The following is a 21,341-nucleotide window of genomic DNA, read 5'->3' on the forward strand; positions in this document are numbered from 1 at the left end:
TTTATAGTTAAAAATCAAGTTTATTGTTTGAAAGAAAATGGCATGCTGACATCTGTTCACTATACAAAATCCATGTAATATCCAAATGCATGGCCACACACTGCACAGAGGTACATGTGTGTACACACATGGTTTAGATAAAAAAGGAACTTGAATCTCACTGCACAGATAGAGCTGTCATTAATTTTAAGTAAGAACAATTCCAGTTCTCACTCCTCTCTCTCTCTCTCTCTCTCTCTCTCTCTCTCTCTCTCTCTCTAATAAGACATATAAATAATTATGTTATTGTAGCTGGAGAGATAGCTTAGTAATTAAAAGTGCATGTTGGACTTCCAGAGGAGCAGAGTTCGTTTCCTGATGGAATAATTCCTATGCATGGCTGCCAGCTCACAAAGGCCTGTAACTCCAGATCCAGGGGACTCTATGCCTCTGTCTTCCACAGATACCAACAAAAAGCACTACATATATATGTCACACACATGTGCACACACACAAACACACACATATGTATAAATTAAATGTATATGTAATATATAAATTAAATGTATACATTTTTAGTTTTTTTGAGATAGAGTTTCTCTATGCTGTGCTGGAGCACCGTCTATAGATTAGTAGGGCCACAAGCTCAGAGATCTGCCTGTCTCTGCCTCCTGAGTGCTGGGATTAAAGGCGTGCACCACCACTGCTCAGCTAATTAAAATATAAATTTAAAATGATATAGACCATTATGAAAAATAGGTTTCTAGTAGTTATAATTCTCTTTTAAATGTGTTTCAAATATTTAGTGATATTCAATAATTTTAAATTGCATTTATACTGTAGTACCAAAAGATTTTTGCTTTAGTTACTTGCTTAATTAATTAATTGTTAAATTACTTAATATCTAATATTTTACAAATTTATCTAAATTGCATGTAGATAAAGACATAGAGAGGCTAACTAAATTGTTATGGGTACATATCGATATGTTTAGTATTTGGAGAGCTGTGGCAGAAGGATGTCAGCTATGAGGCTAACCTGGGTTACATAGAAAAACCCTGTCCCCACAACAACAATAAAAACACACACGTCTGTAGATGGATTGGAAGGAGACATGGGGAGGTGGTGTGGGACCTGAGGAATAAGTAGATAAAATCAACCCAGCAGTTGTACTTTCTGTATATGTATAATTTATAACATTATGAGTTTACAAAATAAAAAGGAATCTAGCTTATGCAATGTAATCTCATTTCAAAAGAACTTGGGCACTTTACTAATTAATTATCTTTGTTGAACAACTGCTGGATTGGCAGAGTACTGTTTATTGTAAAAGGAGTAGCCGGATGTCCATTATGAACTTGCATGACAGTGCCTAAAATTGCGTTGCTTGTGACCACAGCTCTCCAAGTTCCCAGAAATGCATGGTCATGTTCCAAACGTAATTATCCTGCCTTCTGTTCTGCAGGCTGACCACTGCATTGATGACAGAGCAAAGGTAACAAAATTAAACAGAACACAGAGTCAGTGCATGGGGAGGGAATTGCTCTCTGACTGGGCTAAGGTGGATTATGACCATTATAAAAAGCTTTAACTAAGTGAGGTCTTTTACATTACCTATAAAATACATTTTAAAGTGTTAACCTTGAGAAGAATAACCCTGATTAATTATAGTTTCCAATAATTAATTCACTCTTTTAAATTTTTTATCCAATTATAATTCTTCATCCTAGCTAGTTTCTACTTATAATCACTCCTGTTCTGTAAGAAGAAAATACTCTGAAATGGACCTAATTCAGCAGCCTGAACACAGCAGTACTAATTATAAAAATAAACTGTATAGAATGTCAAAAATAATTTGACAGATTTTTTTTCTATGATACTGTAAGGAATTAATAGGTCCAACTCAAATGCATCCCTTTTAAAATTTGCATGAAACCTCTAATTTCTCCATAGCATTGGTAGGGTTCTCCTTAAATCTTTGAAATGGTGAGGGTATTCTTTTTGCAATATGCTAAATGACCACTTTAAACATGTACCATCTCATATGAATCAAAGCAAACACACAAACACAGGATATGTGTGTGGGAGGGAGAGAGAGAGTTAGAGAGAGAGAGAGAGAGAGAGAGAGAGAGAGAGAGAGAGAGAGAGAGAGAGAGAGAGAAGGAAGAAGGAAGGAAGGAAGGAAGGAAGGGAGGAAAGAAAGAAGGCAAGAAACCCAAAGCAAACCCTGTATTGGTAAGGAATAGTCACGCTTCTTTGCAAAGACCCAAAGGATTCAGATGGGAACATTCACTGGCAAATTTGTAAGTGTTATGTGTTTCCTGACTGGTGAGAACTACCTCACAGGGATAAAAAAGAGTGACCTACTCCAATACCTCTGAACAGATAAAATTTTATTGGAGTAGAAAAAAAAGAAGGAAAGTTTTTAATTGTTTTCTCTATAGTGTAAACTATGAATTTAAGTTGAACAAGTGTTTCTTAAGAATATCTCTCCCTTCCCTTTCCTCCCTCCACACATTTATGTATACCCTTCTTTGGTCACTTTCAAATTCATGGCCTCTTTTTTCATCCATTGTTATTATATGCATATATGCATTTGTGTATATATATATGCATTTGTATATATATATATATATATATTGTACAGTCTAAAAAAACAGAAATGTAATAAAGTGGGAAGGCATGGTAGTATACACATTTAATCCCAACACTTGGGATCTCTATGAGCTCAAGGCCAGGCTATTCAGTATAGTAGTGAGAATCTGTCTCAGGAAAAAAAAAGAATTGTAATGAAGAATTTCCTTGAGAAAATGGTAATTGCGTTTATATTCCATAGTGGTGGTCTAGAAATATCAGATGTTTAAGAAAAGAGCAAGGTAGTATCAGAAGCTAGAATGTTAAATATCTCAGAGCGGTCTGGAACATTCCAGAATGTGGCTTCCTTCAACACTCGGAGTGTTTGTTAAGTGGTTGGATTATTAGCTAAGTGAACCAAAGCAGCCAAGCTGAGATCCACTTTCCAGACAACTATAAATATAGGAACATAGGGTAGGGGGAGGCAGGCATGAGGAATCATGAATCCTGAATGTTGACTCTTACCTTTTACACGAAGTAGGAATAAGAAGTAATTAAAAGCTATACATTGTACAAGAGGTAGTGAATATAATGGCTTGTGAGACAGATCTTGAAAATTTTGTCATAGGAACATAATAAGGAAATTTATTGTTTTATCACATGGTAATCCTTGTAACAGTCCCTTGTTGTATTGATGATGTATTTGGAAAACAATGTCTAAGTTTGTAAGACTGAAGGAAAAAACAGATGAATCCACTAAAAAAGATAAAACAACAAAAAACAACCAAGCAAACAAAACAAAAATACACAAACAAATAAATAAAAACAAAGAGGGAATAGGGTCATTCCTAGAGAGCCAGCAAGATGCTGCAGCTTGCTAACGGAAATGGAAGCTATAGAAAGTCTCATCTAAAGGGTGAGGACTAAAATGTGAGCTGAGGGAAGGAGGGAGGGAAGGAGGGAGGGAAGGAGAGGAAGGGAGATGGAGAGGAAAAGGGAGACAGAGAGACAGAGACAAACCCACATACACCCAAATTCCATAACTATTACCATGTTGTTATGTGCTTATAAATATCAATATCAACATATCGTGGCATTACAGAGGGTATGATGCCAAAAGCTGTGCAGTTTATTTGGTAGTAGAGGTAGTAGGATCCAGACATAACTCTCTTGTCTCTGCCATTCAAAACTCCAGTTCCTACTGTCCACTTTGGGGAGGTGTTGAACCTAAAAACTCTCTATTATGACATTCTTGCCATTGGACAAGTACAAAAACTGACTTTAACTTGAAATTTTGGCTGAAAACTACCAGGTTCCTGTCTACTTGGACTGCCCTTCTGAATTTGGAGTCATTTTACATGCATGACTTTGTCAAATTACCCTTGAGTCCCCTTTCCTCTCATGAGTTGTTTTAACTCAAACCATTTCAATTGTTTCTCAGATGCCAAAGAGGGTTTTCTTTTCTCTTCTTTTCTCTTTTCTATCTCTCTCTCTCTTTCTTTCTTTCTCTCTCTCTCTTTCTTTCTTTCTTCCTTCTCCCTTTCTTCCCTTCTTTCTTCCTTTCTTTCTTCCTTTTGCCCTGTTTTGTATTTTAATGCATGGGATGGTTGAATGTTACACCTAGGTGGTGAGAGTTATACATAGAGTGTGGAGCAGGAGGATTCTGCCATGAGTTTCTTTGCTGATTTACTGGGAGGCAGAATGGACCACCAGTGTTTAGATGAGGAGCATAATGCCTTAAGCCAACATTTCCATGGGGGCAATTTAAGTCACAAGCAGAAACAATTAGAGTGGAAAGGACAATCGGTTGAATTACCAGCTGAAAGCATTCTTCATGGAAAATGTACAGAAACCCCCAACACCATATTGATGGACACGGGTTGAATCACCACTCAGCAGGCACCAAATCCATTTCACTAATTCCTCTGGTCAGAAGGAAAGACACTAACCCAGAGTGGGGCCAATCAGCAGAGCCAAGGTGTGCCATGCAAGCTGTACACACTGGCAAATCTGGAAATCTATTATAACTGAGGTTCCCTAATAAAGAGAAAAGAACCTGTGTAAAGTCTCAGTCTCTATTAAAGAGCTTTGGAAACTACAAGAAGCCTTATCTGGAATTAATCTATTTAAGTGAAATTACTCTGATTGTATGTTGCTGGTGATGATGGTAGTAATATTTGGTAGTAAGTGAAGGCCTGCATGAGGTAAGCTTCATAGTATTAATGAGAATAAATTAATCTAATTACAGTTAACTGCCACACTAATGCCTAACGAGGCATAATTATCCACATTTAAGAAATAAGGCTGACATTTAGGCAATACTCTGACATGTCCAGTGTTTATAATCCTGGCCTCAGTTTAAGGTGGTATACTAACCAAGAAATCCTCAATTCAGTAGGCATATGGTTGAAAGAAACTAAGACCCCAAAATATCTCATGATTCCTTATGGTTAAACTGTAGTGTAATTTAAGCATATAAATTTAAAAATCTGTTTTCTGATTATCCAATTATCACCTTTTATTTCTGACAGCATAATAACCATATTAAGTAACAATGGGACCAACTAATAAAAGCACCTAAGAGAAAAGCCAATTACTTCAATGTTTATTCATCCACTCATTTGTTATAAACTGTACTTGGCATGCAGAAGCGTTATTTCTCTAGATTTTATTTGTTCTAACAAAGAACAGTGAGATACTCTTTTTCCTCCTGCCACAGGACACATTCACCAAAAATATTAAACCTGCTTTTATTTACTTGAAGTTAAATCCTGGTTATTGTGACAAGTTGAATAACATTGAGATTTATGAGAGCCTGAAACAGAAGGAAACATGGATTCCAGATAGGCAAGTAGCCCATTAACAGTTTATTAGATTGATAGAAGGTCAATGGACAGCTCAATAGTTTTAACCATAAACATGGTATCCTGCTGACACGAAACATCAGAAAGTCAGGCTCATTTGCTTGGAACTTACAGACAACTCACTTCTAAAAATCAGTGGCAGGACAAAAGAAATGGTTAAGAGACTGAACACACACTGCTCTTTCTGAAGAGCAGTGTTCACATCAGTTATCTTACAATTAACTGTAATCTTATGTCCAGGGAATCAGTACCTTCATCTCTTCTCTTTAGGGTTCTACACATTTTTTGCACATCCCCACATATAGACACGTAGGCACATAACATAATTTCAAAAATTCAGTAAGAAAAATACTTTTTTTTCATAGCAAATCTCTTTATTTCATCATGATTCTCAGCTTGTTAAAGTTATCAGTTGCAAGTGCATACAAGTAAAGGAGGCCAACATATGAAAGAGATAATTCAGTTATGTAGAAATAGGATAAGGATTCTTGTGAAGCAGTGAAGGCAAGTATACCAACAACCAGCCACAGGGCTCCTAGAGGATAGTATATTACTATTTCGGTATTGTAGAGATGAAATAAACATGCATATGAGTTATCTAATGTGTTCCACATGATTTGAGATGATAAGAATACAGAGCAAAATACACTGACAAGGTTTCTTTCCACTGTAGTCATCAAAGCAAACAATCAAATAGCCCACTGATGGCATAAGACAAATAGTTTTTAATCTTTGTTTAATGGCAGGCATGGGGTTCATGCTTTTGATCCTAGAGCTTGGAAGGCAGAGATAGGGGCGGGGCAGGGGTAGGGGCAGAGGAAGTTAAATCTCTGTGAATTCAAGGACTACCTTACGTACATATCCCAGGTTCCAGGCCAGCCAGGAAAAATCATATCAAGAAGAAAAGTCATCACTGTTGAAATGAAAAACAACATGTCTATAGACATTCTTTTGGGGGAGGCTCTAGCTAATATGTAGATCTAGAAGCAGTATGGAGCATCTTGCCTTGCCAGGAGGATAAAGCAATTGGTTAGCTGGTAGAATACTGGAGAACTGGCTTCCAATGTAGAATGCTAATCTCAAGTATGGAATAGCCTATTGCTCAAAGTTGAGGAAGCTTTCACATATGCAGCTTCTATGTCCTTCTAAAAGTAGTTGGTTCTCGTGGAAAACAGACACTTTTGCTGCATACCATATGAGGCATTAAAAAGTCCGGGCTTTAGACTTAAAGAGAGCTGGTAAATTTGATGCTTAAGTGGCTCATCCACATGCCATATACTTTAGTTTCAGTGTTGGAGGAGGTCTGATTGTTCAGTATATGTTACTTGAGTATCTTCAGGGCAGTGAAGGTGTTAGGTGCCTTTCAGAGAATAATCTCATTGTCCACAAATTGTCATTCCATAGACTGTTAGGAAGAAGTCCTAGAGGATACTAGATTACAATAATTGATATAAGAGCAGAAGAAAGACAGGTACAAGTAACCAGGAAGTGAAACTTAACAAGACAGTCTCAGGGTCTAAATCTGATAGTGAAAATGGCAAAAATGCTCACTTACTGGCAGTTTTGAAAGAATGGCAAAATCAAGTATACACTTTAGATGGTCACTATTGAATATGTGAGCTCCTGTTCATGACTAGAGTTTTCAAAACGATCTACTGATGGTTTGTTACATCACAGTGATGTTACTTCTTGATGTCTCCTTACATCATAGTGGCTCATATTTTTTTTAAAAAAAAGCAAGGAAAAGTACCAAGAGACTTCAGTAAAACCACTCAAGGAGATTAATGCCAGTAGAAACTGTTTCTGTGGCACATCTGAGTTGGAAGAATTAGGACTTGGTGAGAAGTGTTCAACATTGAAGAAGTTCAGAAAAGAACAATACAAGGCAAGAGAACTGACTGATCTGAAATAAATGTTTCTTTCCTGGTTGGCCCTTTATACTGCACAAAGTCTAACAGTACCCCTCACTTTTACCTACTAAAGGATTCTACTAGTTACCTTCCATTGTAACAAGGGAACATGACTATGAATCATGAAGCAAAGTTATGTCACCTATGGACAAGACCCATTCACAGACTTTTTTTTTTTTTTTTGGCTAGGGTTCTCTTCTAAAAATTAGCTAAACCTTTTCACAAAATTATGTTAAAATAAAATCTGGCATTAATGAAGTCTTGTAATTAACCCAAATGTTCAAAAGTCAATGTCTGTCACAAAGCCTTTTTGCTCTAATTCAATTGAAAATACAATTTCATTCAGATGAAATTGAAAATAGAATTTTATGTCAAGGCAGCCTTCAAAACTTGAATGCCTGTATTCTAAGCCTTCTGATAATTTTGTTTCTTTTTTTTCCTTCTGTTGAAAAAGGCAACTTGTTGTCTCCTTGACTGTTGGGCTAAAGTAAACATGAACCTGAAATATGGAACAGAGCAGATACCATGCCTTGAAGAGCTTTCTCTAGAAGTAGTAGGAGGAGGTATTTGTGGGAAAAATCAAGTGTTCTTCATACAAATGGCCTTGTAGACCAATTCCAGTCTTCCTGCTGCATTCAAGAAACTCGGATGCTTATTTCAAGCCCAAATGGCAGTTTTTTTTCCTACTTGAAACTTCAATAACTAAAGAATATATATACCTGTTTTTATAGGAAGTATCATAATAGTAGTCATTGCTAACCCAATGACAAATAAGATAAAAGCTAATTGATATTTCTTCTCTAAAATGTACTACAATTATAAGAGCCTTAATCTGAACAATAGGTTGAATAGCAGTGCAAATAAAACAGTTCAATTAGCTCTACAGGCTCTTTTGAAAGCAAAATGGCATACGCCAAAAAGTGTGGTCAAAACAACTCTCACAATATAAAGTAAAAAACTGTCCAAAGCCATAAGGCAAATAATAATACATTTGGCTACAATATGTACAAAATTGCTTCCCAAGTATCTAGGATCTATGAGACATTTAGGACAACTTATTTCCTCTGCAGCTCTGCCCAGTTAAAGGCTCCCTTATAGTAGGTACAGCCAAGAACACAGGTATCTTTTCCCCTTGGCTTTCCCACTAGGCCTATATCACCCCTCGAACATGTTACTATTTTCCAATCTCTCTGAGTCTCCACTGCACAAACAATATCAATAACTGTCATCTGCAAAGACTGGAACTTCCTTTAACTCCCTAGACCCTACTCACTGTTCCCAGAGTCCCAAGGTCTACACTACTCTAAAGATGATGAGGTGGGAATACTGGGACACATGTCATCCTTACTACAAGTAACTAGCAGAGCAGAGATGCTGTGCCAGAAGTAGTAAGCTGAAAAGACTATGGCTACTAATCCCAAAGCTTGTGTCTCACTCTAGAAGGGGGTGGGGGCAACTGTTTAACTTAGAAACAAGTAAGACTCTACCACTATTCTTGTTGTAGAAGGCAAAATAGAGGTTCTTTCAATACACCTGGACAAGTACACCTGGGGATTTTGCCTGGAACAAAAATACATTATAAATTGAGAGAACTTCAAAGCATCCCTTAAGGCAATGATTCTCAACCTCTGGGCAGTAACCCCCTTGAAGGAGTAACATATCAAATATTTTGCATATCAGATATATATAGTATGAAGTTTAAGACTAGAAAAGTCATAATCATAAAGTAGTAGTGAAATAATTTCATGGTTATGGGGTCACAGTATTAGGAAGGTTGCAAACCACTTTCCTGGAGTTTATTTTGGAAAGTCTGCAAAGATTTATTCCTAAGAGAAGCCTTATAAAAATGAAGAGTTTGGGGGTGACAGTGAGGAGGAGACTCACAGTACCTTGAAAGTAACAAACTAAATTCAACACAACTGGAAATTCATTAGGAAGTGCTGAGAAAGAGGTGACTACTATAAAAGGGTACCCTAGGGTTGAAGCAATCCTTAACAGATTAACAAAAAAAAAGTTCACATTTTTAGTTGGATCAGACAAGAAAGAAAATTATTCCTTTATGCTTTGTTGAAAAGCTGATGGCAATCAGTAGACCATTCATGGAGAATAAAGGCTGACTGTGATGTAAGAAGTCAGGCAGCAAAACAGAAAGCAGACATAGAGGGTAAGAGCTTTCTAAACCTACTGTCAGCTAAAGAGAGATGTGATCCATGCCCAAGATGGTACCCTTCTCAGAGTGTCATCACAGACTATTCACTGTAGGTAAAATAATTTTTAAAATATGTTACAAGGTGAAAAGGTTCTATCTCTGTAGGAGAGCATTCGGCTAGTAAGCACAAGGCCTTGGATTCCTTCCACTCTGAGTGTGTACACACACAGACACACACACACACAGACACACACACACACACACACACACACACACACACACACACCACACTTCTAGGAAAGTTGCTAAAGGAACAGGAAGACAATCATATCTTTGCCAATAAAACCAATGAGATGGTTAGCATCTAGGCTTTCTGAAGGACTTCTAAAACACATTTCCTAAAAGATACAGTTTTCAGAAAATAGTACTATATAAAAAACATAAACATAGAAAAGGTGAGTCCCATAGAATTTATAAATACACATAGAACGAAAACTAAAAATGATTAAAAATTGCTGTTGATAGGCCTTGGCTTAAGCATCAGAGGGAACCAGGCTTAACATAGTGAAGTCAAGTATTATGTCAAATTCCTCTTAACAGAAAATAACAATATAAAAATTCTACAGTGAATACAAAATCAGACTGAAAAATTTAAAAATACAAAACCTGAGTTGAAAGTTGAAATTATCACTAGGCTAAATGATATGCTTTAGTTGGTAGAAAAGGAAATTGGCAAACTGTAGACTGTTGGATAGAGATTGTGTAATCTGAAAAGTAAAGACCAAAAAGAACAAAGAAAAATGAAGAGAGCCTCAGAAAGCTGCAAGACACATTATTAAACATGCTAGCTATGTATAAGAAGAGTACCAAAAGAGAATAGATAAAGCAAATTGTAAAGATTTGTACTTGAGCCTGGAATTTGGGTACCTGCTTATAATCCCAGCACTGAGAAGCAGAGTGAAGTAGTGAAACTAGAATAAAAACAAATATCAAATAACCAACTATAAATAACTGAAGTAGTAATGAATAATGTAAAACTTTACTAACCATAAGGAGTTATCTAAATACCCCAGAAGTTATTAAAAAAAAGAAAGAAACCAAAAAGAAAGAAATTATTGAATAAGAAATTAGTTCAAATGACATACAGAGGCATCATAGTAAAAAGCTGAAGGAGAAAGACAGAAAAAACTTAAATATGAAAGAGGAAATGAACATATCAAAGGAAATCTGATTTATATTAATAGTGAAGTATCCTCCAGGACAGTTAAGACTATATCTAGTGAGATGACACCTTCAAGTGCTGAAAGAGAAAAATAGTTGACCAATTATGCTGCAGATGATTTTTGTAAAAGTGAAATGGGATATGGAAAGATGAACAAGGATCAAAGTCATTGATATCAGTGCTGACTTCCAACAAAGTACAATAAACAAAGAAGTAAAAAATATTAAGGGCATTTCTTTAGACTGAAGGCAACTAAGTGTCAGTAGAAATGGAAGTTTAAAATGAAAATAATAGAATTTATGTAGAGCTATTAGGCAATTTTAAGAGGTCATTTATGTTTCTGATTGCTTTTCTTAATAGTTTTTTAAAGGATTTGTATAAAACAATACACATGTAATTATATTGTTGAGCTTTAACATGGGAATATATAATATGATTGATGTTAATAGCAGGAAATAGTGGGAACAAAGCTTTACCAAAGTAACAAAATGAAATCAATAACTTGACATGCCAAATGCTGAAATCAATATTACTACTCAGTTATGTAACCAAATGCAAAATTGATTTCTTTCTCAGCATCTATGAAATGTAAGATTATATTTGTTATACTTACAAAGGTATAATATTTCTGTTAGGGAATATATAGATGTTCTTTATATGATATTAGACTAGGAAAGAAGTATGTGTTATATAGGGGTAACTGTCAGTTACTTTTATATAGAATCATATTCTCTTAAGTTACACTGTGCCTGACATAGGCTATCAATAGGAGATGTGCTGTACCCTCAGAGATGGAAATAAACTGACAAAATTGGGAAAGAATCATTCAAGTAGCAACAGTAACAATCATGAAATGGTACAATATTAACCAAAATAGTTTGTAAAGTATGTCCCATAAGTTATCAGATAAACTATAAAAAATTGTTCAGTCAATTGAGTTGATTTAACAGTTTCAAACATGCAACCGCATACCTATAGCTGCTCACAGGTCTCCAGATCACACCAAGAAAGGTGAGTCAAGGACGGGAAGAGAGAGTGTGCTGGTTAAGTTTTGTCAAATTGAAACCAACTAGACATACCTGGGAAGAGAGGCTCTCAACTGAGGAATTGCCTCCTCCAGATTGGCCTGCTGACATGGGTATATTCCTAATAGTTTATGTCAGAGAGTCTAGGCCACTATGGGTAGTACCGTTCCTGGGAAGGTGGGTCAGGACTCTATGGGAAAGGTGACTAAGCAAAACTGTGAGCAGAAGTTCTCTCTGCTTCAACCACCTGCTTTGAGTCCCTGCTTTGGCTTCTCTAGGTGATAGACAGTAATCTGTAAGCTAAAGCCCTTACACTGCACAAGTAATTTTCATCGTTGTCTCTAACACAGCAACAGAAAACCAATGTGGACAGAAAGTGTTTAATAATAATAGTTGGACATTGTGACACTCCAACAGAAACAATGGTCAGATTACTGAGCTTTAATATCATAAAGATAACAGGATAGTTGATTATCAGTATGAGACAACTAGACCTAAAATTCTTCAAATTCTAAAATGTTCTTCAAAGAACACACGAATCTTTACACAATAGGTGATATGTACACTATAACATGATTTGACATATTTAGAACAATTCATTTGATATTCTGTCACAGTGAAGTAAAATTGGAATCATAAATACATTTAAGAAATTCATATATGTTCACACCAGGCAACAGATGCTAGCACAGGATAAAGTAAAATATAAAAACTAACAAAGAAAGATAGAAAACTAATGAATTACAATGAACAGGCAACATACTAAAAGAGGATTCAGGGGTACTAGTGTTTAGGGAAAGCTATAGGGATTAGTATTAATTATATCTTTAAAAAGAAATCTCTTCAGATAATATACTATAATCTCCCTAATGAAAGTAGAAAAAGATGGATATATTAAATATAAAAGAAGAGGATAGAAGCAATAATGAAAATTAGAATGGAAAATAGAATACTAAAGTATAGACAAACAAGGGAGAGGTAGCCAAGAACTAGGAGTTTGGGCAGCAAAAACCATAAAAAGAATATATTGTATGAAAAAAGTAATTATTCAGTCAAAAATATTTTGAAGTATGCTTCTGATTATATGAATTGAAATTTCAAATAAGAAAAAAAGTAACAGCAAAACCCAAAAATATTAAAAAAAAATCCAAAAACTTCTTTGGAAGAGCTAATGGAAGTTGAATAACTTTATGCTAAACAAAAAGAAAGGGAAATATTTAAATTAATAAAATTCAAACAGGAGTAAAGAAAGGGTCATCACTAGTGTACTTGCAGAAGTAAAAGAAATAACCGAAGAAACTGATTCTAATCCAGAAAATTAGATATCTTAGAAGAAACAATGGCTTTCCCAGTAGGACAAAATACTATTGAAGTAGATCCACCTTAGGAACAGAAAATCTGAATTTAAAAGAGATTCATGTAACATTTGAAAACAAAGAGCCAGGACACAGATGGCTATGCTGAATTCCATCAAATATTTAAATAAAGGTTGATAACAATATTCATTAACTGTTCAAAAATAGAAGTTACACTCCCACATTTCTTCTATAAGCTTAGTAATTATCTTTGCACAAAGAGGAGACAGACATCATAAGAAATAAAACAGACTAATATCTTAAGAGTACAGCTGTAAAATACTTCAAGAGAATACTATCCAAATAATTATAATACCACCAAAATAGTTACTCAACATGACCAAATGTGATTTAGTTCATGAAAGCAAAGATGGCCTACCCATCTAAACAATTACTATCCACAATTATACTAGTGGAGTAAATGGCCCAAACCCCCTACATGATAACTATGAAACATGCAAAAATGTAATTTCTTAATAATATCATGTAGAAATAGATAAAATGTTTAACCTTATTTTAAAAATGTTGAAAATCTTCCCAGTTAAGATTACACTTATAGGGGAAAGACTGAAGTTTTTGGTTTTTGGTTTTTGGTTTTTGGTTTTTGTTTTTTTTTGTTTTTTTTTTTTTTTTTTTTTTTTTTTTTTTTTTTTACTCTAAGCAATGTCTAGTTACATAATGTCTATGCACTTGACACTGTCATTTATAGCTTGGGCAAATAAGCCATAAAAATGTACAGAGTACCATACACTGTGGAATTAATTTGAAATGAAAACTATCTATGCTTACAAATGATTTCATGCTGAAACTAGAACATAATTATTGAGAACTTTTAGCACTAGTGCTTGAGTTTTACAAGGCTGTAGTACATAAGATTCTTATATACATATTTATATTCCCACATTAATACTATTAATATTTACTGATCTGAATGTGAAGTCAATAAATATATACTAAAGTAGCCTCAAAAGTAATGAAGGGACTGAGTAAATTTAATAAACCATTAAAAAGTACAAAAGAAGTCAAATTCCACACTCCATACAAATGCACATAATTTAATAAGATAAATACTAATAGGCATAAGTTAGAAGTCATTCCTATCACAGAAACAGTGAGAATCTGCATTACCTTACTCTCACTAATACACATATCAACCAAATGAAACATAATCACAAAAACATTGATGCTAAATGACAGTGCAGGTCAATGTTCTTAATGGACATTTACAAAATAGTCCAAGTCAACAATGCAGAAAATACATTCTTTTTAATAGCCCATAGAAGATTCTTACACTTTAAAATACACCATGATATGATACAAATTTTAATGCATATAGCAAAATTATTGAGTTCTTGTATTCAAGCTGACCAAAAGGGGAAAAAAACAAGAAATCAACATGAAGGAAAATCACAGAAACTTCGTAAATTCATGGGGATCAAACAAAACATAATTGAATAATGAATGTATCACCGAATAATTCAAAAAGAATATCTAGCCAGGCAGTGGTGGCTCACGTCTTTAACCCTAGCACTTGGGAGGCAGAGGCAGATGGATTTGAGTTCGAGGCCAGCCTGGTCTACAGAGTGAGTTCCAGGACAGCCGCCAGGGCTACACAGAGAAACCCTGTCTCGAAAAACCAAAAAAAAAAAAAAGGATGTCTAATAAAACAAACATATAATTCAAAAAGTACTGAAGACAATGAAACAATAAAAGCAGTCATAAGAAAAGAGATCATGCCTATAAAACGCCTGCATTAAAAAAAAAAACACCTGCATTAAAGACAAACAAACAAAAAAGAGACATCTCAAAGAAATAATGTGACATATACCTTAGAGCCTTGGTAAAGTAACAAAGCAAACTAAAAAAAAAAAATAATAATTGACATAAACAAGTAACTAAAGCCGAGACATAAATTAATGCAAGAAAAGAAAATAATACAAAGAATCAGCAGAATGAGATTGTTGAAAAGGTAAACAAATTAATAAAACTTTCACAACTCTCTGCAAGAAAGAGAATTAAAATGCTATCACTAGTACTATTGTACTATAGATAGAGATTATAAGAGATACTAATGAAACTGAGAAAGCCATGACACACCTTAAAATCATAACCCACTAGATAGGAAAATATAAAAGAAACATGAATTTCTAGGTTCATATATTCTAACAAAGGTAGACCAAATTGACATAAATACTTTTAAAAGATTTGTCACAAGCATTGACATAGAGGAAATAATTAAATCTTTCCCAATATCAACTATAGAATAAAATCAAATAACAAAATGAACAATCAAACAGGGATAGGGTGGGTTCTCTGCAGATTTGTCCCAGGATTTTAAAGAACTAATGTCAATTCCTCTTAAATAATCCATAAAATCAAAAGGGAAAGATGCTTCTAAATTCTTTTTTATCAAGCCAGTATTGCTTTATACAAGAAAGAAAGAAAGAAAGAAAGAAAGAGAGAAAGAAAGAGAGGAAGAGAGAAAAAAAGAAAGGAAGAAAGAAAGAAAGAAAGAAAGAAAGAAAGAAAGAAAGGGATAGCAGCTAAACGTGCAGTAGCAACATTAAAGAATCATAACCTAATGTCTCAGATAAACACAGAAAGAATTTTCATTAAAATCTTTGCAACCTGTATTCTAGTACAGAGAAAAGTATCATTCTTACTGATTAAGTTGGCTTCACTCCAAAGATGCAGGAGTTGTTTAATGTACATGACTCAATAGATACAGAAAGCTACATAAATGGACTCAAGAACTAAAATAACATGATCATATTATTTAAGAAAATACCATCATCTTTTTAGGATAAAATCTAGAGATGGACAAAGTATGTCTCCCCATAATAAAAGCTGTGTATGAAAAAATAATCATTAGCATGTGATATAGAGAAAAACTTGAAACATTTCCATTAAAACCAAGAACAAGAAAAGGACTCCCATTCTTTCTAGTCTTCTTCAATGTTTGAAGAACCAAACAGGTCCCACAAACTCAACCAAATTTCACAGACCATTGTCAAGGCTTCCAGTTATTATCCATACCCTGATGTCAAGGCACTATTGTTGAAGACTACCCATATTTATACTATTGAAGGTAAAGAAACAAATTTGTCACTTGACTAAAATCTCAATTACTACTTAGTAATTGATGTTCAGAATTGTTGTTCATGATGGTGGCAAGACTCAGAATGATACTAAGGAGAAAAAGAAAAAAAAAGTAGTATTCAATATAAGCCAGAAAATATAACCTGAAAATACAAAACCTAAACTAGTGACCTGTCTGCATGATATACTGTTGCAAGGGTGGCAAAAATGTTATGGGAGTGACCAAACATTCTGTAAAATCCATAAGATGTAATGCACAATTAACACTTGTTATAGTGACCAATAACCTGAAATTAGATAAGTCATGGGCCTAAGGGAAACTGAATATTACTGTTTGCAAAAGAAACATAGCAATAAAATTGCTCTTAATGATATACTGTTATACTAACACTCAAAAGTTTCTTTCAGTATTTGATAATTAACACAGAGACATACAGTTGGAGATTATTCAGGGTTGGAGAAACTTTAAAGCACTTGGTTCTAAATTGGTTTTTATAAAACTTCTCAACTCATGTCTCAGAGGTTTCTGTGGAAGAGGAGGCAGAAAGACTGTAAAATCCAGAGGTGGTAGATGATTCTATAGAAACAGCATCTTAAGATACAACAGGAATGATACATCATGAACTCACAATGATTATGTTATCATGCACAATATCTACATAGATTTTAAATGAAATACAGTTCTAGCACTGAGGAGGGAACATAGACATAAAGTCCCACCTATACCCAAGAAGCTATTTGCAATTGATACCAACTGGGGAAAGGCAAATGAGTTTTCTTCAGTGCAGAGTCATTAAGTATAACAATCACACTGTGACCACACCCATGCCCAGAAGTATTTGGGCAACAAAAAACAGACTGTCAGATATCACAGATAGGGCTCTCTCTCTCTCTCTCTCTCTCTCTCTCTCTCTCTCTCTCTCTCTCTCTCTCTCTCTTCCTCTCTTCCTCTCCCTCTCCTTCCCCCATCTCTCACTGTAATAAGATTTTATATATATATATATATATATATATATACATATGTATATATATGTATATATATACTTTCTATTTGATTTTGTTTAGTTTAGTTTATGTTTAGTTAATTTCTTTTCATCTTCTTGTCTGGTTGTTTGGCTGGTTGTTTGGAGGGCCATCCCCCCTCCTCCGGCTTCTATGAGTAGACAGTTACCGAAACATGCCACCAATAACCATATAAGAAGATGCTCATTGCCATTATTTACTAGGAAATTGAAGCAGAAATGATAGAAAGGAAAAACTTTATACCCACTAGGACAGCTATTATGGAGAAAAGTCTAAAAATAATGATACAGAGTAATTGATATTGCCAGATACTGCTGATAATAAAGTGTATTCTCTGAAAAACAGTCTATACGTTCTTTCTAGGACCAACACAGACCAACTGTATGACCCAGCTATTCCATTCCTTAGTGGAAATATCCCAAGTGGAATGAAATATAGCATCACATAAAAACTTGAAACAGTTGTGCAGAGTGCCCAAGAATCTTAGCTCAGACATGAATCTACAACAGCGCAAATGCCTGGCAGCTGATGCAGTGGGTGAATGGACAAAGAGAGTGTGGTCTGTTCATATAATGGAGTGTTATTTATTAATACAAAGAAATCTCTAGCCCAGGAGATGGCTCAGCTGGAAAAGTGCTTTCACGGAAGACCTGAGAAGACCTGAGATTAATTCTAAGAATCCAGAGGAAAAAGGGATAGGTGGAGCTGGATAGATGGCTCAGCTGTTAAGAGCTCAACTGCCTTTGCAGAAGACATGAGTTGGGCTCCAAGCAATCAAGCTTTGGGGCTTAAAACAACTTCTACTCTTTCCCATGCTACAGTTGCTCCATTCAATGTCCACACATACACACAGGGTAGGTGGAGGAGGCATGGAGGGAGGAAAGGAAGGACAAACTGAGAGAAAAACAGAGAGAGAGACAAGACATTGAGAAAGAAAGATAATTTTTTAAAAAGTAAGCATGTAAGGTGGTCCATGTTTGTAATTTGTAATTTGCATGCCATTATTGGCAGTGCAGAAACTAATGGATACCTGGAGCTTGGTGGCCAGCTGGTCTAAACTACTCTGTGAGTTCCAGGCCAATGAGAGACTCTCTCAAAAGCAAAAGTGATTGCATCCAAAAAAGGCAACTCTATAGCCAACATATCTATTTGTGGTACCTAGAGGTGGCTGAAGGAAGGTTAGAGAAAGTAACAAAATAACTGACAGCACACACCATGATTTCTTCAGGAGATATTAAAATGCCTTAAAGTTGACTATGGTATAGATACACAAATCCATGAATGCACTAAACAACATCAAACTCTTTCCGCAACATTTTATATCAAAAATGTATAATACATAGGCAACTGGAAGTCTTATGAAATACATTTCAATAAAATTGATTAAAAGATGTCAGTGGAAATATTTAAGATGTGTGTGTGTGTGTGTGTGTGTATGGGTGTGTGTGTATATATATACATATATGCATATGTATATATATAAGTTTTATATACTTTACATAAGTAACTACAATGGATATTAGTTACACTATGATTAATTGTAGTTTACATGAAAATCATCACCAATATTACCACAATTATGAAAGTTTAGTTACCTCTGAAACCTAGGCTGGTTCTGTTGTAAAACCTATCATCTTTCTAAAAACAAAAAAATTGTAGCAACATTTTTAGATAAAAATATCATCGTGGAAATTTTCAAATGTAAGGAACAAAGCAAAACAAAACATTAAGGGAAAGGTAATTTAACTCACTTCCCCAATGGCAGGAATAGTGACATAGAGCTGGAATCCTTGCACTGAGGAGGCAGCTGAAGGGGACCAAGAGTCCTTGAGCAGCCTAGGCTACTGCCTGCAATGCTGTTTCAAAGGAAACAAATGAAAAAGAAATAAAATAACAAAGCTAGTTGTTCTGTTTCACAGATAACAGCCTCTGTTTGAGTTTGGCTTATTACATAGTTGTATCATTAGTTATCATCCAAGAACTTGACCTTAGTATTTCTAGGGATGAAGAAACTCTTCTTTTTTTTTATATGAAAAAAAAATGTTTATTATAGGACATTAGAAAAAATGACCCAGATGGCTGTTTAAGATACACAAACCCCACACTACTATACATGACAAAGGCCTGAGAGCAAGTAAATACTCCAGGCTGAGCGCCACTTCTGTTCCTGACAAATTACTTCTAAGAGTTCTCAAGTATATGAATCTAAAGTGAACGTATGAACTGGTTTGGCATGATTTAAAAAGTAAAATATAAATATAAGGGCAGTTAAACAAAGGCAATAACTTGTTTACAATAGTCATTCCTGGACAGTAACTGGAGAGCGGTGTGTATGTGCCCTGTCTGTGTATATATACAAACAGAATTAGGTCAGAAATCTAGGGAGTGGCCTGTGCCCACATATTTGAAACCCATGAAGAATGCAGTAAAAAGGATGTATAACATCCATTATGCATATGTCTCAAGAACAGCACATTTCCAAAATTATGCATCTCTTTAGAAGGAAACAGTGTTTTAACCAGTATAGACGACAGAAGGATGAGTTCAGACCATGCTGTGCTCACAGGCATCCACTGTATTGGAGGCATCCATTTTAGTCTTGGGGCTTTAAGAACATCTTCTTAGTTTTAATGGCTTTTATATTTCCATTTTCATCTTCTTCATAATTGGCTCGGTCCCTTTTCTTGGCAAACTTTTTTCCAATTGTTCCCACCAAAGTCTCATTTCTTCTTGCCATTTCTTCATCGGACACATCGACCTCCACCATCTCATCTTCCTCTGCTGTCGCTGCTCTGTTCTTAGAATTCATCTGAAGCATTAACTTCTCAACTTCAAGATTAAACCCTCTGAATGACAGACATCCTTCCGTAAAGAAGATCTTCACTCCGGGAGAAGCTCTGCTGTTCTATGATGAAGCTCTCTTTGTCCTTCAACTCCGGCAAATCCAGGTACCAGTAGTGCTCGTTGCTGATCATCTTCCGCTCCTCCTCTTCTAGCTGTTTCTTGGTTTCTGCGTCCAGGCCCCTTTGCATGAACTTCATGAGCAGCAGGTTCTTGGATAACTTAGTCTTGCGCTCTCCGACGCCATGTTGGACCCACATTCAAAATCTTCGTAGAATGCTTTCTCTTGTTTGTTTCTCTAGGTGTGAGTTCCTAGAAAGCAGGTACAGCATCCTGGCTTCAATCTTTTTCCAATTCCGAGATACTGCCATTGAACGGAGTGTGAAAAGCTCCACAGTGCTTATCTATTGAAGGATGTTTGTTTTTTAACAATCTCTATTTTTCACTATTTTAGCAATCAGGTTTGAGTAGAACATTGATGACACGTGAACTTCTATCTCACCTCTGTGTTGACATTAGTTGCAATTCTTCAACAGCTAGGGAGAATAGGAGTTAAACCGTGGTAATGAATTTGACAACATTTCAGACATCATAATGGTGCTAGAAGAAATGCAGTTTCACCTATTCTGAAATCTTATCTTTTTTTTTTTTTTCTAAAAGAGGAATTTTTGTAGTTCCTGCATCTATAAATGTAAGGTGGGGCACGATGTTATGAAATTAAGATAAATGTTGAGATCTCTCACAGTTCTTCTATTTCCTTTTAAAGTTTTATTTTAATGCTTAACTAGATGCATAATTATGTTTGAGAACATTCACATGTAATTGCAGCTCCCATGGAGTCCAGAGAAAGCACTGTGTCTCCCAGAGCTTGAGTTACAGATGCCTGATGGAGGGCTGGGACTAGAACTCAGGTCCTCTGCAAGATCTTTCAGTGCTCTGAACCATTGGAGCATCTCTCTAGCCACAGACACTTAATTCTAAATATAGACTCACACAATGTGAATAGTATACATAGCACACAGAGTTGATTTCTTTAAATGACATTCTCAAATGAACATGCCTAACTTCTGTGATAATCAAGACACTTAAAATTAAATGAATGTCCTGACCATGGGAATTTTTTTTTAAAACTCTTCCATTCCTTAGTCTTGGTGTTATCCTATATTCCATTTCTTTAAAACAATTTGTTTCACATGTAGAAAAATGCAATTTAAATATGCATTCTTATTTTATTGAAAAAAAAAGCACACAGGAAAAACCAAATACAATATCATAAGTATAAATTCTGGAACAATTAGGT

At 35.2% G+C, this 21,341-nt stretch overlaps 1 long non-coding RNA gene and 1 pseudogene across 1 annotated transcript; one reads left to right on the plus strand and one right to left on the minus strand.

Moving 5' to 3' along the window:
- Window positions 1-9,508: 9,508 nt before the first annotated feature.
- On the plus strand, window positions 9,509-17,658 carry LOC116078483. Its single transcript, XR_004113564.1, has 2 exons — window positions 9,509-9,585; window positions 17,564-17,658. It is a non-coding gene; the product is annotated as an uncharacterized LOC116078483 (long non-coding RNA).
- A 2,037-nt stretch (window positions 17,659-19,695) lies between these two features.
- LOC116078480 lies at window positions 19,696-20,271 on the minus strand (annotated as a pseudogene).
- Window positions 20,272-21,341: the final 1,070 nt, after the last annotated feature.

The sequence above is a fragment of the Mastomys coucha genome, unplaced genomic scaffold, assembly GCF_008632895.1.
Source record: "Mastomys coucha isolate ucsf_1 unplaced genomic scaffold, UCSF_Mcou_1 pScaffold5, whole genome shotgun sequence".
Classification (NCBI taxonomy): domain Eukaryota; kingdom Metazoa; phylum Chordata; class Mammalia; order Rodentia; family Muridae; genus Mastomys; species Mastomys coucha.